Genomic DNA, 15,871 nt, shown 5'->3' with positions numbered 1-15,871 from the left:
CCACCCGGTACCCGCACACCCCCCTCCCGGGAGGGGGGCGCCCGCTGCGCTCTGCTCCCCACCAGCCTGATCGCCGGCAGCTCACCCCCAACCCGGGCGCCCTGCGGGCTCCCCACCGGCCTGGTCGCCACCAGCCGCACAACCACCCCCTCCCGGGGGGCGCCCGCTGCGCTCCGCTCCCCACCGGCCAGGGCCAGATCGCCGCGGGCAGCTCACCACCCGGCGCCTTCCCGGCCCCCGGGCCTGCTCCCTGCTCAGCGCCCGCCGCACCCCTCCACCACCCGGGGCGCACGCCCGGCTGCCCCGCTCACCAGCTGGCTCGCACTGCTCCGGGGCCCTGCCTCGGACGCCCTCCGTCGGTCTTCACCCCATAAGGAAAGGAGGTGCAACATTCGCGCACACTTCGCCGGGCCACGCGCGAACACCATAGGCCCACTTCTCACCAATGAAGTCTCCCTGCGGCTCTGGTGACACCACCCCCCGGCCCACTCAGCTGATCGGCATTCCCGGCTTTCTTAATGAAAACAGGAAACCGGGATCTTGTGAAAATGTGTGTTCTTCAGGCCAGTTGTGGCCAGGCGCACACACACAGAGGCTCTGTGTCTGCGGTACCTGTCACTTCCAAAGGAGAGTCTGTGTGCCCCTGTGGACACGACGCAGCCGCGGCCCTGGTCACCTGAGTTAGTTCCAGGCACAATAGGCACCACTGTCCCCAGCAGGCTCTCCAAGCTCCGGCAGTCCTGGCTGGCCCCGGGCGCTGCAGTACTCTTCTCAGCCCTTGGCTCCTCACCAGTGACAAGCAGTTATCCCTTAACAGTATCAATCGCAACTGAGCCTTTTGCCCTTGATGAAAAGTTCTTTAAAAAACCCCACCTTTTTCCAGTTACAAAAGTAGACCATGCTTATGTTTTTTTTTTTTTTTTAAATCACCTCCAGGCCAATGAAAAAAGTCACTCATCTCTCATCGCGTAGTGGCAATATCAGTATTTTCGTATAACTCCAAGCCTTTTCTGTGTATTTAACATAGTTATTTTACCCATTTTTGGTAGAAAAGGTTAATTTTTGTTTTATCTATTTCTCTTTGAAATGCTTTTTTTTTTTTTTTTTTAAGTGCACCAATATGATGTCAGGATTTAGAATCTAACAAAGCACATCACATTTTTCAGTGAAACTTAACTGGCCAGCCCATCTGTAGTTATTTCACAAAAGGCATAGGTCATGCTGAATGATCCCCCAAATGAACTCTGGACTTCTAAATCTGGGAATCAGGAAAGGTTAGAATTTAACCATGTTAGGCTTGATGATTTCCTAAGACTGCTTAAATCAGCCTTTCCTAAGGATCTATCATCCAAATTTCATCCCCAGCACCTAAAACAGCACCCTGTGTTTCTCAAGGTGTCATTTTTACAATCAACTGTCCACTGTATGTTCAACTAAATAAAGACATCCAGTGTCATTTTATACCTCCGGCTTTCTGGCGTACCTTCACAAACAGTAACACAAATACGGCATTTATAAGGCCCTGACTGACGGCCCAACTTCTCCAAATGCATAGGTCTTGTCTCTCTGTGCTTAAGTATCTTGAGAGCAACACGTTTCATTTTAAAAATTGCCTTCACTGCTCCCCCTTTCCAATCATACACATCAATTAATAAGATGTGGGGAACAAAGTAGATGTTCCAACCTGTTTCCTAAAGGAGTAATTGAATATACAGTAGTATATAATGAATTTTTAAGAACATCTTAACATTCTGGAGGCCGAAGTTGCTTGCTCTGTATGAGCGTTAAAGACAATTCTTGTATGAGGCTGTTTCAGTGGTTACGTTTAGGTTGTGGCATCATGGACGGTTTTTATGTTGTTCTTTATATTTTATACATTTTTATAACACTGTTATTTATTTTTTAAAAAATATTTACAGGATTACAAGAAGTTACTAGAAAGCAAGAGAAAATGTATTGAAATAAACTCCAAGAAAGTTCGTTTAGGAGCAGGATGAACGAGGCCACCACGGCAAAGACAGCCAGAAGTTCCACAGGATGTGTTATCCCATCTTGGAAACAGGACTCCTGGTTTAGCTGGGTGCATAGAAAGACGACATTTTCCTGGCCTCTTTTACTGTTAGTATGGCCATATGCAGAAACGTCATCAAGCAACCCCCCAGAACCTCCCTTAGAAGACACAGGAATAGTTCTCTCGCCTCCTTTCTTCTTTGTCATTTCTTCTACCCTGCTGCCTGGAATGTAGATGTGATGACTGGAACACTAGCTGCTTTACTGGACTGTGAGTTCACACATAGGGATGGAAGAACAATGTGCTAGAAAAATCCTGGGTCTCTAAGAGCTCTGTGGATCAGAGCTACTATACTACCCCTGGAAAGCCACCTCTATGCGTTTATGTGAAAGAGAGATAAACTTCTCTTTTGTTAAGCTATTCTGTGTGCTGGGTCTCTGTTACTTGGGTCTACACTGAATTCTAATGGATACAGCAGTCTCTCCCCTGTGTCTCCCCTCCCCCACAAAAAATTAAGACCAGATCTTGAAGAAAAATGTTAAATGATTAACTGGGGAGATGTTACAATAAAACTTTTTTTTTACAGAAATTTTTATTAAGAATAATTAGGAAAGAATAAAAAGAACAGTTTTTAAAAAATCTCTAAGTGGGTTATAAAGAGACTCTTAACAGCCTGAAACCTTTTTTTTTTTTTTTTTTCTGGACTAACAGGGTTGTGCTTGTTTATATATAGCCAAAAACCACTGGCTATGTCTGCAAATGGAATCCTGAAAGTAACACTCTCCAAATAAATATTCTGGAATGAGGGCTCTCCCCTGGGGTTTACAAGAATTTTCTAAATGTCTGGAAATCCAGTGGTGGAGACTGCTCCTGGCACCACCTCTGCCTTCATTATATAGCATTTAAGCTTATATAAGCCTATAAGCTTAATTGGGTGCAGAAAATGGTCCTATTCAGTGGAAAGAGTAGGAGGAAGGAGTATATGAAATAAAAGGAGGTATAGTCTAGCTGGGAAATAAACACCAACCATCCTAAACATAACACTAATTGAGATCAGTTACAAAGGCATATTATCAACAAGAACAATATGATTGTATGTGAATAATTAATCAAAACAGAATGGAGTTAACTGAGAGCTGAGTTTTTAAGGTAAGGCAAGTGATGACAGAGTAAAATAAAAGGAAAGAGTGGCGGACAGCCAAGGACCAGAGCAGAGACTGCTGGTACGGCCCGAGGACAGATGAGGTCAGAAGACAGAGGGGTGGCTGAGTATGAAAGAGGCCATCAGACTCAGGTCCCAGACCAGGGGGATCTGGTCCACTTACACTCACCCCACGCTAGAGGCTAAAAAGGCCTCAACTTACACTGTCTTGACACTGTGTGTGGTTTGGACCAAGGTAGGCAAAGAGGTTAAATTCAAGGGGACCAATCCTCAAGTGTGAAATGAGGACCAACCAAATAAAATATTTATTCATACATTCAACTTATAATTCATATTGATAAAGAAAAACAATATTAGTAATAATATCCATCCATCCATCCATCCATCCATCCATCCATCCATCCATCCATCCATCAATTTATGGTCACTTACTAATTACCAGGCACTGTTCTAAGAGCTGGGGACACAGTGTGAACAAGAAATGAGGTCCCCACTTTCACAAGGCTCAGTCTAGTGGGCAGCAGCGTGCATGGGGATAAAACCCAAATAAAATACAAGGCAGAAATGAAACAAACAGGGGGAATCACCAGAATTTATACTGTTACGTCAACGTAAGTAGACAGGCTACTAAGAGTGGGTACAGAGCTTCTTGGGTTGACATCATCTCTGAGCTGACCTACTTCCTAAACACGAACGGTATCAGAGTCCCTCTTCCCGCTTCTCTCTCACGACCCACTTTCTACGGTCTGCAATTTGGGGTAGGTAACCCAACACCAAATGAGACAACACTAACTAGAGACAATATCCCAAGTCCAGACCAAATTCCCTTGTGTTCAGAGAGAAGCCTAAATTAACAAACTGATGGTAACGCTACTCTTTATATATTTACCACCCATAAAACTTAGTGCTCCACAAGAGGGGCCCAATTTATGGCCTCAAGAAAAATTTATAATTTCCTTGCAGTTTATCTGCATTAGCAAAGTGAAATGGAGATATGGATAAAATAACATTTTTTTTTTTTAAGAGAGAGAGAGAGAGCATGTGTGCAAGCAGGGGAGCAGAGGGAGAGGGAGAGAGAATCTCAAGCAGGCTCCATGCTCAGCGCAGAGCCCCATGCAGGACTCGATCTCATGTCCCTGAGACCACAACCCGAGCTGAAATCAAGAGTTGAACACTCAGCTGACTGAGCCACAGGTGCCTGACTTCTTTTTGTCTTTTAAGTAAGCTCTATGCCCAATGTGGAGCTTGAACTTGAGACGCAGAGATCAAGAGTCACATGCTCTACTGAATGAGCCAGCCAGGTGCCCCCAAAATAATCTCTTTTAGATTAACAAAAGGTAGTATAAATAATCTTGCCTTCGCAAGGAAACCAAACTTACTTTCCAAACAATATTTGGTTTGCGAAGACAAAAAAAATATTACACTCATTCGGAGGTGGGAGATTAAACGAGATGATGGTAAATTAGTCACAGTATTAACCTATTAGGGGTGGTTCTCAACTGGGGGTGATTTTTGCCCCCGAGGGGACACATGGCAATGTCTGGACACGCTTTTGGTTGTCACCACTGGAAGGGGGTGCCAGTGGGATCCCGTGGACAGAGGTCAGGGTGCTGCTAAACATCCCACAGTGGGTGGGACAGTCTCACCCTCCCCAATAGTGGACCATCTAGTCCGGAACGTCAGCAGCGTTGAGGTGGAGAAGGCCTATGCTGAGGACAGTGAACGGAGTCAACACTTCCCACAGAGCGATTGAGAATTTGGGCCACAGAAGTCACAGACTTGAAGACCCTCACTTCTCAGTGGGGCTGTAACATCATGCTCCGGTGACAGGGTAATAAATGCTGCTTTTGAGTAAGAAACACTAAATACTTTTGTACACACTCTACCAGTGAGGCATTCTTTAGTCTTAGCAAAACACACTGGAGGGTTCTGGACTAATACGTCCTGGTGGACTTTTCAATGACAAAACTTTGATATTATTACTTTATCTTTAGTGAGGATACAATGACTTCTTCTGGTGTTACTGCTGCACACTCTAGGCCTAATTCCTGACTGACTGGCGGCACCATGAGAAATAATTACACCCATGGGCCACAACTTCTGTGCTTTTTATGTGTTCTTCTTCACCAGATGCTCGACCTGAACTATTGAAACTGAAGAACTTTGCGAATTCCCGTCACCGTACTGTCTCCTCTCCCATGACGACGAAGGCTTTGCCCCAAGAGCTGAGTCAGTCCCTGAGAAGCACATAATTATCATGGATTCCCATATTTAAAAGCAGCAGAACTGCAAGTTTCCTGTTGTTGGAAGCATTCAAAAAGACTCCACATTAGCTAGGGCTGAGAGGCAGGAAAGACAACCAGAAGGATGAACTTAGAGAGAGAGAGAGAGAGAGAGAGAGAGAGAGAAAGTTCCCATGAAGTTAATTACTCAAAGTATGAGAGCAACTGAGTTAGCAAATAACTTCTTACTCAAATCAGTGGGACAGAGAAAACAGGAAAGGGGGCTAGATCCTTCTGACAGGTTTAACAGGAAAGTTCTGCTGATAGCATTGTTAGCATTAAGACTTTCCCAAGGACCTTCCCTGTACCGAATCTACAAGCAACCCCATCTGGTGCTGAACACACAAAAAGAAGGAGAACAATGTAAGCGTTCCTCATTCTGCTTTAAAATAACGCAGGACAGATGAGATTTCCTCCCGTTCTTCCATTTACCAAAGAGTTCCTTTCAGCCTGCTCTTCGCCCCTCCCAGTTAGCACCCCCACCCGGCCACTCGTGCACGCGATGAGTACCTACTGGGTGTCAGAGCCTGTTGTGGCAAGCCTGAATTCCTGCTCCCACGAACCTACCTGAGTCCACCTAGACGTCTCCAGGTGGCAGCTGTCTGAAACGGCTACCCAGACATGCGTGGCAAGTGACAACAGTCAGGAAAGTAAAAGTGTAAGGCAGAGGTTCACAGGAAGTACCAGTCCAACTGACCTGTCATATGCAGCCTAAGTGCGATTTTACAGGCTTGGTTTGTTAATGCGGCTAGGTTGTAATGCGGTCTTGTTCCTCACATCCGTAACTCTTTTTTAACTTCTTGTGGCTGTTGCCTCTAAACGTTTAGATTTCCTCTCGCGGCTGATCTCATCTCTGCTTTTTTAACCTTTGCCCACAGACACTAACCTGCACACCACCCCCACATCTTCCAGTGTCTCCCATCACTGTCCCTTTCCATACTGGCTTCAGGATCCCACACCCCATAAAGGGCATGGCTGATTTGGGCAAGGTGCAATGACCAGACTGAAAGAAGCATTTTATTCTTTCATTCAGTAAATATTTATTATGTACCTACTGTGTGCACCAAACCTGGCTAGGAGCTACTCGGCAAATCAGACACAGAGCCTGTCTGGGTGAACTTGCCAAGTACAGGAGGAGACAGACAAGTGGCTGCAGAAGCGAAGCGCCAGTGGTGACGAGCGAGGTGAAAGTCAAGCACAGGGAGCATGTGGGACAGAGCCGGGGGCGGGGGGTGGGTAAGACAGGGGTATGGAGCACGCTGTCGCAGGGCCCTATTTGAGGAGTGGCCTGGGCACCCCGCAGGGCATGCACTTGCGGGGGAGAACGGGACGGGAGAAGCTCTAGGTAAAGAAAATGCACACACCAAACCTGCTACTTTTAGACACTGAACAGAGGGCTCTGCCCCAAGCGAGGCAGGGAGGGGGCCGCACCCCACCCAGACAGGATCCTGGGAGTCAGGCTTTTGGCTCGTAAGTGCACTGGGAAGCTACTGAGGGGTTCTAAACTAGGGAAATGACCCGATCTGTGCTTTAATAAGACTGCTCTGGCTAGATGCTGGGGTGGAGGCTGAAATTCCCTTCGGCGTCCTCTAACAGCTTTCCATAGATTGCTCCGAATCCCCGTGAATGTTTCTCTCGGTGTCACAAATTCCTTTACATGGAGAGAGTTTTAAAACAACTTGAGACTAAGCGTTAGCCATAGTGTTAAAAAAGCCAGAACTTAGAACGGGCATTTGGGATGACCTGTGGCCTACTGGGAAGGCTTGACAATCTCTGCTACTCGGGCTGGGCTGGGGACCAGGATCCGCTCTCGGGACTTGTCCTCGGGGGCTCTATCCATGACCTCATTATGCTGTTAAAAAAGAAAATATTTTTCTTTAAACCAGTGGATGACTCACTGCAGAAAAAAAGGATAGGATTTCCTTTTCTGAGGGTCATAAAAATGTGATAAAGCTAATCCGGGAGGGACACATGTGGCGCGGGTGAGGGTCTGACTTAGCGCTCTGAGGTGCAGAGTACACACCAGCTCTGTACTCGAAACTACAGGAGGGGAACCGCACAGACGAACACGACTGTGAGGCGGAAACACTGCCACTGGCAGCCAGCACCTGTCTGTGCCCAGGAGAGAAAGACAGGGCGGCCGTTACTACCCCCTTCCTGCTCCCGCCCCCTGCTCCATACTCTACCCACACCTGCCTAGGCGCTGACTGAGCTAATGTGAAGGCTAAAGACAGAGGACAGGGTCTGGGAGAACCCAAGCAGTACACGCCCAAATCCCAGTCTTCCACTCACGAAGCTGGTTTCTGACAAGCTCATTTTCAGGTCAGCCTGTCCCTAGAGTCACCTGTCCTAGTCGGCCTGCCTGACAAGGATCTTGCTGCAGATGACCCCCAGGGCCTGAGGTGCATACAACATCGAGAACTCGTGGAGCATATGCTTGTCCATGAGTTATTCTCAATGTCAGCACAGCTCAGATCAGCTATTTAAAAACAGTGTTAGGGCACCTGGGTGGCTCAGTCGGTTAAGCATCGGACTCTTGATTTCAGCTCAGGTCATGATATCAGGGTCGTGAGATCGAGCCCCACATGGGGCTCCACACTGGGTGTGAAGACTGCTTAAGATTCTCTCCCTCTGCCCCCGATCCCTCTTTAAAAAAAAAAGAAAGAGAGCAAAAGAAAAAAAAAAAAAAAGACAGTGTCCATCTGGTTCAGAAACTCCTGGTTCTCACTGTTCCAATCTAGGAAAATTTCAGCATCAAAATATTATGATCAATAGAGCAGATTACAACCTGGTGAATAAACCAGGAACCTCAGAGCCCATGATGTTATAATAAATAAATATGCCAGAGTGCCAACTACTGAATAAAGGAATTATGGAAACAGTTAACAACCACTGTAACAGTGGCTGATTTGGGCAGGAATCATCATCACTGGGTCCATCCTAAGCTTATGAGCAGAGGCTTCCTACCGATGAACAGGGTACTGGCCTGACGTCACAATACCTTTCCTTAAAGTACCTATCAGTCACAAAGGGAAAACCGGTGACTCTGCAGTGAGGGAAGCTCACAGACCACCAGCGGGACCAGCATCGTTTCTGCAGTGTTCCTGTCTCGAATGTATGGCCTGAGTCCAGAAACCTCGATGGATCCTACCTGAAAGGCATCCTATAGAACAGAATCTCACTTTAAAACCATCAACATCAGGGCGCCCGGGTGACTCAGCGGGTTAAGTGCCGAACTCTTGATTTCAGCTCAGGTCATGATCTCAGGGTCCTGAGACTGAGCCCCACCTCCGGCTCTGGGCTCAGCAGGGAGTCCGCTTGAGGATTCTCTCCCCCCCTCTGTGCCTCCCCCAGCTCACTCTCTAAAATAAATAAATAAATCTTAAAAAAAAAAAAATCCATCAAGGTCATGTAAGAAAGGAAAGGCCAAGAACTGTTCTAGGCCATCGGACCTGAAGAGACTTGGCCAAGGCAGTTCCCCCTCCCATGCACACACAGAGAAAGAGACAGAGCAAATGTGGCTAAGTGTTAGCCACTGGGGAATCTGAATCAGGGTGAAGGAGGTATGAGAATTTCTTTAAGTTTTTGGTAAGTCTGAAATTATTTCAAAAATAAATTATACACATATGTCTACNAAGAGAACAAGAGATAGAGATGACGATAAGCTTGCTTCGCTGGTGCCTTCAGCGTCTTTAGGGGACAGGAGTGCAGCGAGCCAGTCACCGGGGAGAACGGCCAGACTCTGCTGTTGCTCATATATGCAAATAAGGCAGCCTGTTTGGTTTTTTTTTAAACAGGGCCTGATGCCTCTGCTCTTCTGTATTACATATTCTTTGAGGAATGTTACATTTGTTTGAGGTATCCCTGGAAACGTGAAGGGCCTCTCAATTATTAATGTTGCAGATTGATCTGCCAGGAGCCCCATTAGAGAGAATAAAGTCTAAACGCTCCTTTCTGGGGCACCCGGGTAGCACGTTGGTTAAGCATCTATCTCTGGCTCAGGTCATGATCCTGGGGTCCTGAGATCGAGCCCTGCTTCTCCCTCTCCCTCTGCCATTCTCTCACTCTCCTCTCTCAAATAAGTAAAGACAATCTGGGGGAAAAAAAATGCTCCTCTCTGTGGCATCGAAAGTCTTCGACAGTTTGGCCCCAGTCCAGCACCTCCCAGTTTCCTTCCCACCCCGCACCTCACCCTATGGAACAACTCTCAAGCCCATCCACCTTCGCTCATTCTGTTCCCTTCCCCTGCACTGCCCTTCTCATCTGTCAGGTTAGCTGCACTGTCCTGGCTCAACCCCAACAGCCGATCTTTTGTCAAAGCTTCACTGATCCCCAGCTGCTCTGTCCCGGAGGAACTGGTCACCTTCTTCCGTCCGTTCTGAAGCACTTTGCCTACACATCCTTATCAGCAGGCACATGTGCCCCCCCCCCCCCAGACGGTGTCTTCAGCAGGGGCGTGGAGAGTGCAGGAATCAGCTAGAAATTCTTTTTTCTATTCTCGAGTGCTTGGCACACTGTATGGTCAATACATGCTGAAATGAATAAATCCGCATCGAGGCTTCTAGAGATTAGTAAGGAATGGTGCAGGAAGAGATGTAATGATCAAGAGCCAAACACTCTGGGGCCAGACGGCCTGGGTTTGGATCCTGGTTCTGCCGCTTTTCGGCTGCTGGCAAGTTCGATCCTATTTCAGCTGTGTAATTGGGAAAATAACAGACCTGCTTCACAGTGTGGTTGTGGGCTGCTTAGACCTATGCCTGCAGCCTGTTATTATTATTTACTGCGACTGGACCACCCTCTGTTGTTGGGTGAGGCATCCCAGATGATCCAGAATGCCTCCCCACCACCCTGCTGCTTCACCTCATTCCATGAAGCTAGGGTTCGAGGTGCTGAGCAAATGAGTTTGCTGCAACGTTGAGGTCTACGCTGGACTGTGCTTCTGGGAGCGGACGGGGGAGATGCTGGCGGGGCCCTGCAGGGAACATGCTCGTGTGAGCTCACCGGGTGCAGGGAACGTGGAGAGTACATGCCCGCCGGGTGAGAGGAAGGCCTGGTCCAGCATCAGCCATGCAGGAAGGAGGTAAGATTAAGACAAAAGCAAAAGTTGACGAACATCCCTAACCTTTAAAAATAAATTATGGCCAAATCAAAACATTCTCTTCTCATAATACAGAGACATGAGTCTGCACTAATTTTTCTGAATAATCTCATGCTTTCAGCTCTACTGAAGTCCTAAGAGGAAAGCGCTCTTGAACACACTGTGCAGACGTGGGCTTTAGAACCAGGGAGCACATCCCCGTGGCTGTCTAGATTGGCTCTCCTTAATTGGGGAAGGTGTAATGTTTGTAAAACAAGAACCGGAGCTATACATATTTCCAAGTTCATGGGCAAGCGACGGGCTGCAAGGGCCTGGAGTGGCAGGGTGCAGAGACAAGGTTTGCTTGCCTAAAATGAGAAGGTGGGTGGGCTTCTGGAATTCCCGAAAGTTTCTTCCAGACTACGACCCTCCGAGTGCACTTCCCACAGAATGTCATAATACCGCACACTACGTGATCAAGTGGAGAGAGCAGGGCATGGCAGCAGGTGTCAGACCAGATGAGCTCACGCAGACTGTGCCGGTGGCCCCGTCCTCTGCACATTTTGTCCCGCAGCACCTTTCCAGATGCATCACAACAACGGGCACAGCCTAACCACCCCCAAACGCAGCTTCCCCCCCAGTGTAGCCTCAGTTCTGCTCTGGGCCTGCTGGAAGAGTCCAGAAGCCAGGCTGCAGGTGAGCAGTCGGGAGGGAAGCAAGTGGAAAGGGAACGGAATGGGCTGTGTCTTAATAAAAGGCTCTGTGTGTTAAGGAGGCATGTGGCACAGCAGGGCCTTCTTCCCCAGTGCTCCGTGCCAGCTCTCGGATGCATCCACTCTCCACCCCAAATCTGTCTTGAAATAGCCACGGGCGCTTTTAGGACCTGCCCCTCACCCACGGAGGCAGTGCTTTCTCGTCTTCCCGGGCTCATGTGTAGAGACACTACTGAAATACAGGCTGCATCGGTCATGCGTGCACAGCAGAGAGCTAGCCTGGGGACCGAAGGCTATTTTCCAAACTTTTTCCAAAAAGAACACGTCACCCTAAGGGTAAATAGGAAATGTGGCACTTCTAAGGATAATTCTGTGGAAAGCAGAGGAGGAGCACAAGTTGGGACAGTGGGACAGAAAGGGCTTTCCTAATAAAACAGCACCAGGGTTTTCTTGGGGGTGGGGTGGGAGGGGAGAGAATTAGAGTATGAATCACAGCCTGTATTTTGTTTTATAGTGTTTACACAAGAACAAGAAGCCAGCTTTAAGGCACACAGAACAGCTCCCCATTACCAGAGCTGAAAACAAATGACCAAAAATGGATTTAGCCACCAAAAAAAAAAAAAAAAAAAAAAAAAAAAAGGAAATCCTGGAACTTAAATAAACCACAAGCTCAGAAACGCAAACCTTAGCCTATATGTACAACCTTTCACTCCCACGACAATGACATCTTTATGTTAAAGCCAGAGCTGAAGCTGAAATACCAATGAACCAAAAATCAAGTACCAAGGTATCCTTTCTAGCTTGTAATAAAAGCAAACATTTTTCATAACACACAGAGCTTGAGTTTATACTTTACCAACCCCTCCAATCCCCCCCAAACTTCACGCTCTCCTCTTTTTTTCTTCTTTTGGGCTTTCTTACCTCTCCAGAAACAAAGTACTGTGATTTTGAGCAAGCAGGAAGCCAAGTCTCAAAGCATACTTCCCCGGTCATTAAAGGGAGTACACACATCAGCAGGCAGAGAGCCCAGGAGCTGCTGCAGAGAATTTATTTATACCCATTTGGAATTTCCTGACCAACTAACAGCCTCCTGGCTGCGGGGTTTAATTCCAGCTCTCCAGGCGTCAGAGAGACAGCAAACTCTACCACCCAACAAAATCGCAAGCAAGGACCTTAAGAGCCACAAATAAAGACGTGAAGGCAGACCGCTCCCGTGCCCCTTCGGATTTTTCGAGCACCCTATCTATCCATTTTCTTTAGACACCTGATATGCTGACCTAGACATACAGTTGCAAACCTGCTAATTCGAGGAAGAACTGAGAAAAGCAACAAATGCTTTCTGTTTCCCCCCGAACTTACTCCTTTCCCCAAAGCCCCCAGTGCCGAGAAAGGCTCCCTGTTATAATCCGAGCTGTAACTCAGCAGCTGTCGGCTGAAGGAAATGATTCCGGCGTGTGCTGAGCCCAGACTGGACTGGAGGAGAGTGGTTCCCTGGTTGCCTTACTCTTCTTTAATGCAACATGTAATCTGGAGGCTAAAAACACTCCGGGTTGTAAACCACAGACCCAAGCTTTTATTTTTATTTTTTTCATATTCTCTTACACATTTTTACCCAAATTCGATCATGTGACTTTCAAAGACACAGACTTAAGTTCCCAAACAAGTGCATTCTGTTTTAGGATGATAACATCTTTCAGCAACCTTTGGTTTCTGTTTTAAAACCTAAGAATGGTATGTTCCTCTAATGGTTTAAATACGTCACGAAAGAAAGAAAGAAAGAAAGAAAGAAAGAAAGAAAGAAAGAAAGAAAGAAAGAAAGAAAGAAAGAAAAGAAAAGAAAGAGTACTTGAAAACCCAATCTTCCCTTGGCCTAAGAACAGTGGATACAAGTGACTCCAGAAGAACAAGATTCACTGAACTCTGTCTACAGGGCAAAGCAGCAAAACCCGTTCTAAACAATAAAACAGAGATTAACAAAGATTAGGGATGACTTGAAATCACCTGCTTTGCAAAATCCAAAACAGGGTATGGCTCTGAGGAGAGAGGCAAAATTTTTGAGAATCCACTGAATTTGCCTTGTTTGGCTAGTATTAGCGGCTGTGCACCCACACCTCACTCCATTTACCTTCTGGCTCTGTCCTCCTGGCCCAGATCTGGTGGCTGGATGCTTAACTCTGGGACACGGCTGCCTGCCTTTACTCTCTCTTAATTTATGTACAAAAGAAGCATCCAAATGAGACATGGGAGGACAGAGATGTACTCAAGGCTTTCCCTCTGACAGGTGCAAAGGAGCCAGGAAGGGTAACTCCCAGTGAGAAGGGAAATGGGCCGTAGATAGAAGCCTTCTGGTCACCAGGCTGGCCAAGGGCACCAACAGTCTTTATCCCCTGGGTGAAGGGGATGTGGGGGTTGCAATCAAGCCTACCTGAGCCCACAATTCTAATACTGAACCCTATTACTGCATGAAGACTTTTTCCCTGGCGGGGCCTGACCCCTAGTCTAGAGAGGGAACTGAACGTTCAGTGTTGAGTGTAACAGGGAGTTACATTTGGGACATGATGAGATGCAGGTTTCCTGAATTTACCTTCCTCCCCCCGTACGGTCCTCCTTTCCTCTCCCCGTTAGCGGTTGCGAACACCCCTCCAGCCTCTCGGATGCAGCACCGTGCAGCCGGGCTCTGAGGCTCCCAGCGCCACTTGCCCGCATCTATCCCCACCACGCTCTGCCGGGCGCGTCACACAGATGCAAACTCATTTCAACTTCATAACTGCCCTGGGAGCAAACTAGGAGTACTGCCACTTGACAGATGAAGCGATGTCGTCATCCGTATTGCTCGCTCCTGCACTGCTGTGTGAATGCTCCCTAACAGGACAGGCCACATTCGAGGTCTATTGTTTCCTGCACCCTCAGAGGGCAAGGTGGGAGGGGGGGAGCTGGCATCTCTGAAGGGGGGGAGGAGAAGGAATGCACTTTTGCAGACTGTCCTTTGCATTGTTCTTTCCCCTTCTGATGTGTTTTCCCGACCTTCTCAGACAAAATCCTCCTAGTTCGCAGACCAGCTAAAGTATCAATCAGTTCTGTCTGAAGTTGTCCCTTACCCTTCCAGCCGCCTCTTCCATCCAGGCTCTCGGAATAGCTTGCTTTTCCCTCTGCTCCTACTCGTGCACACATCCCACATCCCGACAGACTCAGAGGAGCGTCGCTCTCTTCATCTCAACTAGTGCTGTGCCCCCGCCCCCCACCCTGCAGGTGCCCGGAGCCCCGTCAGTCAATTTAATTCCTTCCAGAGCAGCCAAACTCTGCGGGTTACTCTTTCCTTTTAAAGAGATGTACAAAAATGGCAAAGATTTGGAGTCCGTGTCCTAACATCACTTCTAGCATCCGAGGTGGAAGGGCCAACACTGGGACCTCCCAGACCGCACCCCCCCACACACACAAGTTTTTGATCCTGCTGCACAATTAAACAGCCCCAGGGCTGTTTTTAAAAATGCTGAGTTGCCCGCCCCCCACCCCAATGAATCAGAAGCTCCTGGAGTGGAGCCAGGCGCATCAGCATTTTTAGAAGCTCCCCAGATGAGTCTCTGCTGAGGGAGGGAGCACCTCCCCTTCAAACCAAGCCGAATCTGCAGCTCCAAGTGTATTCTTCCGTTTGGCTCACAGGAAGCTGTGAGCCCTAGCGGGGGTAGCCCTGAAGCACACAAGTACCCTCCGGGTCCACAGCATAAATTCAAGCACCTTTAGACTCCAGGCCAGTAACTGAGGGGGGTCCAGGGCGGCTGGGGAGACCAGACAGCGCCTGTCTCCTCCAGTTCACTTGGCCCGTGGAAGTACACCACCCAGCGATGCCACATCTTTTGACTTTTCAAGGGAAGCTGAAGAAATTCGTATTTTTATACGAAATTGCCTAACTTAAAAAACCTTGGGAATTAATTCAAATTAAAACAAAACCTTGGGTTGGTCAAATGGAACACACTCCCCGGCGCAGTGGGACCCAGAGAAAGGACTTGGTGCTATCTGTCTGGGATCCAATTTCACTCCTGCTCCCATCCCTTTTCCTTTCCCATTTTCCTGGTGACCAATTCTTTCTTTCCCATTTTATTATTGTTTTAAAGGTTTTATTTTTAAGCAATCTCTATACCCAACGTGGGGGCTCGAACTCAGAACCCCGAGATCAAGAGTCACACGCTCCACCAAGCGAGCCAGCCAGGAGTCCCTTCTTCCTTTTGTTCCCTTGTTGGAACAAACTATAAGACAAATTAGAAAAACAATTTTCATTCTACTGCATATTGATTGAATCACTTCTGTTGCATTTAGCTCTCTCACTACCATGATGTTTCATTAAAAAAAATAAAGACCAGGGCACCTGGGTGGCTCAGTGGGTTAAGCATCTGCCTTCAGCTCAGGTCGTGATTGCAGGGTTCTGGGATCGAGCATACATTGGGCTCCTGCTCAGCGGGGAGTCTGCTTCTCCCTCTGCCCCGCCCCTCTGCTTGTGCACACCCTCTCTTTCTCTCGATCTCTCACACTCTCTCAAATAAATAAAATCTTAAAAAAATAAAACATAAAATAAAAAAATAAAGACTAAAACAGCAGCCTAGGATCCTTATCACCATGTCTCTTGAAGGT

At 47.6% G+C, this 15,871-nt stretch overlaps 1 protein-coding gene and 1 long non-coding RNA gene across 2 annotated transcripts in view; one reads left to right on the top strand and one right to left on the bottom strand.

The window, feature by feature from the left end:
- Positions 1-2,431, top strand: part of LOC103663234 — a 3,325-nt gene extending 894 nt beyond the window's left edge. The window contains exon 2 of the long non-coding RNA XR_568725.1: positions 1,920-2,431. This is a non-coding gene — a long non-coding RNA (uncharacterized LOC103663234). The remainder of the gene's footprint in view (positions 1-1,919) is intronic.
- Positions 1-15,871, bottom strand: part of KANK1 (KN motif and ankyrin repeat domains 1) — a 195,558-nt gene that overhangs the window by 31,807 nt on the left and 147,880 nt on the right. The gene's annotated exons all lie outside the window — the stretch shown is intronic.

The sequence above is a fragment of the Ursus maritimus genome, unplaced genomic scaffold (genome assembly GCF_017311325.1).
Source record: "Ursus maritimus isolate PB19 unplaced genomic scaffold, ASM1731132v1 scaffold_34, whole genome shotgun sequence".
Taxonomy (NCBI): domain Eukaryota; kingdom Metazoa; phylum Chordata; class Mammalia; order Carnivora; family Ursidae; genus Ursus; species Ursus maritimus.
This window is presented reverse-complemented; position numbering and strand designations above follow the sequence as displayed.